The sequence below is a fragment of the Phyllostomus hastatus genome, unplaced genomic scaffold, assembly GCF_019186645.2.
Source record: "Phyllostomus hastatus isolate PE091 unplaced genomic scaffold, TTU_PhHast_1.1 phas_scaffold_345, whole genome shotgun sequence".
NCBI lineage: Eukaryota > Metazoa > Chordata > Mammalia > Chiroptera > Phyllostomidae > Phyllostomus > Phyllostomus hastatus.
This window is the reverse complement of record NW_025334024.1, coordinates 6,246,047-6,251,711: the sequence shown is the minus strand read 5'-3', so window position 1 is coordinate 6,251,711 and position 5,665 is coordinate 6,246,047. Positions and strand designations below refer to the sequence as shown.

Here is a 5,665-nt window from a genome sequence, read left to right as displayed (position 1 = left end):
TCATTCCCTCTTGGGTTCCTCTGTGATAGCCTGTCATTTGAGAAAGCTACTCTTCCTATAAAATGGTTTAAAATGACATGGTTGCATTATTTAGGGGTAAGTATACTACATTCTTCATATAAAAAGCCTTATAGTGACATAGATGCATAAACTGTGAGACAAAATCATGTTGTCCTCTTAAAACAGCTAATATAACACAACTAACTCCCTACAAGGAAAGCCTTTAAAAATGCCGCATAATATTATTTATTATACAAGTTGTTCATACCCACCATGGAACAGTAGGGATAAGAAAAACTAGATGATCATAAAGAAGAAAGTAAAAATTCACTATCCAGTGAAATTCACTATCAGCTTAATAAGCTGATGTTTGTCCTTCCAAATTTTTTCATGCATTTGTATCTTTTAAAACAATATTGAATATGCTGTTTAGGACGAACTTTGTTCTTTTAACAATATATAATGGATGTCTTTCCTTATTGACAAAAATATGCATCCTTTCTAATGTCTACAGAGTATTCCTTTTGTAGCTTTGTTTAAGCCATTTTATTTAAGCATGCCCTAACATTGAAAATTCAGATAATTTCTACTTTGTTGCAATTTAAGAATTCAAAGTGGAAATCTATGTAGTTTCCCTGCCTACCTCTTGCACTTATTTAATCTTGTCTAACAGAGCCTCCAAGGGTCTTCCAGGCTTATCAGGGAGTAGCTGCCCAGTCAGAGATAGGATCAAATCAAATTTTTAGTGCTCTGTGTGAACAATGTCTGACCAAAGGAAAAAAGTGAACCAAAAGGATGAAGTTGTAGGCAAAGTCTCCGTGACATTTTACCCTTTCTGCTCAGCATCTCCCCTTTCTGTTAATTCTGTATCAGTAATGTTGGCAATCTGCATAACCCTTTCTCAAGGCAAGTTGTGGATTTTTTCAGGCATAGCTCCTGAAGTAAAAGTTGCATTTAGCCTGCAGGGAACTTAGCCTTGTTAAAGCTACATCTATATATCTCTATCTCTGTATCTCTATGTATATCTATATCCATCTGTCTATGTGTGTATGTACCTGCCTGTCCATATATCTATTTATGATTTGTTTGTCTGTCTAGCTGAAATTTGGAAATAAAGCCAAAAGATCCTAGCATATTCGTTTTTTCCCCCAGGTACAAAATTTTATTTTATTTTTCAGCCTAATTGAGAAATATTTGACAAATAAAATTATAAGATATTTAAAGTGTGCATCATGATGATTTGATACCTTCAAATCCTTTCAATGTCATGCTAATGCTAGAGTACTGACTAACAAGCCCGTGCAAGGGTTATTTGACTTTTCTGGGACAGTGGTTGGCAAACTTTTTCTGTAAAGAGCCAGATAACACATGTTTTAGGCTCTGCAGGCCATATGGTCTGTGTCACAATTACTCAATACTGCTGTTATTGCTTGAAAGCAGCCACATATAGTACGTAAACAAATATGTGACTATATTTCAATAAAACTTTATTTACAAAAGCATGAGACAAACTAGATTTGGCCCATGGGCTTTAGTTTGCTGACCCCTGACCTAGGGGAGTGTAATTTTGTTTGACTTCCATTTACAAATAACTGACAAAGTACACATTGTTTTTGTCTGGCAGAAATACAAATAATTTATGTGAGATAGAAAAATAACCCCAGTGATTATACTTTTATTGCCTTGTAAGACATTAACTAGTTTAGAATCTAAGTTAGCAATCTTTGCTCAGCAATCCTCCTCCTATATGTATCAATTTTTGTAGCCAACTTTGTCATCGTGCTGGTTTTCTCATTGATAAGTTAAATAAAATTTTGGCATGTTCTCATTGTTGTTTTCTTTTTAAGATTTTATTTATTTATTTTTTGAGAAATGGGAAAGGAGGGAGAAAGAGAGGCAGAGAAACACTGATGTAAGACAGAAACATCAATTGGCTGCCTCCAGCACATGCCTCAACTGGGGACTGAACCTGCAACCCAGGCATATGCCCTGACTGGGAATCGAATTGGTGACCATTAACTTTGTGGGATGACGCCCAGCACACTGAACCACAATGGTCAGGGCAGCATGTGCTCATTGTTTATATGAGAATTATGCTTTTAACTTTTTGAAACTTATACTTTCATAGCCTGTACTCCACAGGCAAGACAGCCCTTAAGAAAAGGATTTGGAATGAGCATGGCTGTCAAAGGCCAGCTTGGTCTTGCATCTGCTGCTTTCTGCAAAGAGATATGCGAGGTTTTCTATTGATCTGTCCCTTGCTGTGACCAGATTACTTATTCTTCCCATAGCATCACCCTTTGTCTCTAAGAAGCCCCAGTCTTCAAACACAGGAACATCCTCATCAATAGAGGGATATTCTTGTTTCCATACATTTGTGACAGCTGTGCTAAGTTCATGCTGTGGCCAGTGGAATAGTTCCATTAGCAACTCAGGAAGAGTAACACATTTAACTAGATTATTTTTTAAAAATCTTCACATTTTTTTACTCTTATGATTTCCTCATGGAAATAGAACCAAGCCTGCTCATCCTTTCAGAGTTTAGCAGAGGACCTGGAGCTCAGGGTCCTGCTGCAATGCACACCGCCTTAGGGCTTTACTTTACTTCCAGGGAGAGTGAAAGTGCGCAATGTCTCCTTCTGGCCATGATTTTGGTCTTTTCCCCTTCCTCCCTCCCTCCCTCCCTCCCTTCCTTCCTCTCTCTGTTCCTCCTTCCCTCCCTCCCTCTCTTTTGCTCTCTCTCCCCCTCCCTCTCTCCTTCCCTTCCTTTTTAAAAAAGTGCATTGTTTTTAAAGAGGCAGTTCAGTTGAGAGCTGAAGAACTCCAGTTATAACAAGTCCTTATGCTCTAGCACTGTTGCTTGGCTGGTGAAGCTACAAAAAAGACACCTCAGGTTCAAAAGCAGTGCTTAGTCCTGTCTTTCCTATCAGTCCACCAGTGGTGGGGGAAAAAGCCACACCAAGCTGGCCAATTTAAAGTAGTATGCTGATTATATACCCTTAAAGCACTTTCCTCTAAGTTTCCCCTTCCTCCCTCCCTGCCCATCACCTCTCTGAAGGCCACCCATAGTGACATCCTTTTTTTTCCCCCTTCTCTGGTCAGCTAAGGATCTATCTTTGCTCCCTTATCTTGCCTTGTTCAGGAATGTTAGCTATGTGGAGGCCTGATTTGTTTCGTCACCTCCTTCACCTTCCCAGGACCTTTACTCCACTGTTTTCTTACCAAGGTCAACTCTAATCCCTTCTCTCAGGAGTTTGCTCCTATCTATGTAGCAAAGATATGCAACACTGTGAGGCACAGAATGTCACATTCTTTTAGTTTCTCAAATCAAGTTTAGTCCACCATAGCAGAAAATTCAATTGTTGTCCTTACCTGAGCTACTTCTACTTTCAAACCTACCCCACAGGGTCATATAATGGCCCAGGATATCTTTGCAGGGCAGCATTTTTGGGGAAAGGTCCATTTCTCTTTGGCCTACACAGATTGCCACTTAGAGGCTCATTATCCCAGCCCTGATGTTCACTTGAAGGCAAAGTCCTGAGGCTTCTGCACCAAGCTTGGGCATGGAACTGTGATTTTCAGTGCTAAAGCTCTTACTGTTCAATTACTACCCCAGACACTGACAGTCACCCAACATGGACTAGCCTTTGTGGGAACCCCAAAAGACTTTGTCCTTGTTGTCTTGTTAAATAGAAATTCACTTATCCTCAATTCAAGTTACTTGTAGAAGTCCCAGCAACTTTCTCTTCTTCTTTCTGTTCAGTATAAGCCACTCAACATTCTTAGGAGAGGAAAGACTTTTGAAAAAAGAATAGCTGGGAAGAAGGTTATTTTCTCTGTCTGGCAAGGCTATTTCTGGTTCTGGCCCACAAAAACACATTCAAGGCAATGTTATTTGAAGACATGGCTACTTTTGCAAAAGAAACCTAACTTGAAGCAGTGAGAACAAAACACACATTTATATCTTATCACCTTGATTCGTGCCACTTGTTAGCTGTGTGACCTTGGGCAGGTATTATTTCCTTCTTCTATAATTTGGGGATCATAAAAGTATCTGCCTTCCTACTTGTTAGGGTTGTTTTTAAAGATTAAATGAGCTAATAGAAGTAAAAATACTTAGAACAGTGCTATAAAGTACTAGCTATTGTTATTATCAGCTCATTATTTTTCCTGTGACATTTTGTGAGCTGTCCATTTTATATCATGCTGTCACATCTTAGTTAAAGCTTTCAATGTCAGCACCTTGTATACCCAAAATTACCTCCAAATTTTTCAAGAGATTAGTCATCATATTTCTTCTTAAGTCCAACCCGGCCAGCTTTTCTGCCAGCCCTAAATCCAATTGTGTTGTCTCTGGTTGAGCTCCAGACACAGGCTTTGCTTACAGATTTATACCTCCCCTCTCACAGTCAATCTGGAGCCAGGCATTCATTTAGTAAAAAACTGCAGAATCATCCATACTGCTTCATTTTTTTTCTCTCTCTTTGTGTTGAGTATGTGTGGTTAAATTCATATAAGTTAAACATGAAGAAGGTCTGCCTCCAAGGTTGCTTGAAATCCATCTCATCCTAAGCACAACCAGACAAAAAATTGAAGTCCCTTTCTATTTCAGAGGACCTTTGCAATACCATTGACTAGACAGGGCAGAGAATGAAAAGTTCAAAGAATCCCTCTTTGCTACCCTCATGATGCTCACAAAAGCAAATCATCTTGCTTCTCTATTAGGATAGTAACCAAAGAACTTCACTGAAGTTTCACATCTCTGTTGTCACAATCCTTGATAAAATCTATGAATGCTTTATACTGGGCATTGAAGTGAATGTATTATATAGGATGTTCTTCATCTTTGGTAGAGGGTATACAGGGATTATTCAACTTTGTGTTGTTATTAAGCATCACCTATAGTCTCTGCTCATATTATGATAGCCTCTTCTAAAGGAGACAATGCAGGCAAATGTTAGCCACAAACATTTGAATAGGGGGGAGAAACATGACAAAATGGTACACTGGACCTAGAACACAGAGATTTTGTTTTTCTCCTGCCTTTGTCACTTATCAACTGTGTGGTCTCAAGTGATTCCTTTCTCCTCTCTGAGACTTATTTTATTTTTAAATCTGTAAGAGGACAGTATTGTACATGATGACTTCTCAGCTCTACTGGTCTATATTCTGTGATTCTACTTAATCAGCATAAACTTTTGAAACCTTCCTATTACAGGAATGATTTGGGGAATGGGACCATAGAATGTTAACTGTTTCTTGGGCACAGTCACCTGGTGTAGACAGGGTGGTAATTTCAGTTTCCCTTCGAGAACCACTTCTGCTCTAATTTTTATTTGTGTTATTAGGTGGCATTGAATTCACAATCTCATCTGCAAGCATTATTCTGTGCCCCTTGTCACAATGATTGGTTGAAGCACAGGCATGTGACCCATTTTTGTTCAATGGGTCATTTTTGTCCAATGACCCATTTTGATGAAACTATTGGAAAGAGTTTTTCCTCTTCTGGCATTGGTAAACAGGTAAGCCTAGGGTTGGTGATGGCCTTCTTTGATATAATATGGAGAGAGTGTGCAGGGAAATGAGATTTAAAAATGAGGCACACACAAATACAGAGACAGACAGACAGACATAGAATTAGAGAGATAGTATCCTGCTGGCATGT

The 5,665-nt window shown here is 38.9% G+C and overlaps 1 non-coding gene across 1 annotated transcript; it reads right to left on the bottom strand.

Moving 5' to 3' along the window:
• Positions 1-2,774: 2,774 nt before the first annotated feature.
• On the bottom strand, positions 2,775-2,910 carry LOC123806231. Its single transcript, XR_006783464.1, has one exon. It is a non-coding gene; the product is annotated as a small nucleolar RNA SNORA50 (small nucleolar RNA).
• Positions 2,911-5,665: the final 2,755 nt, after the last annotated feature.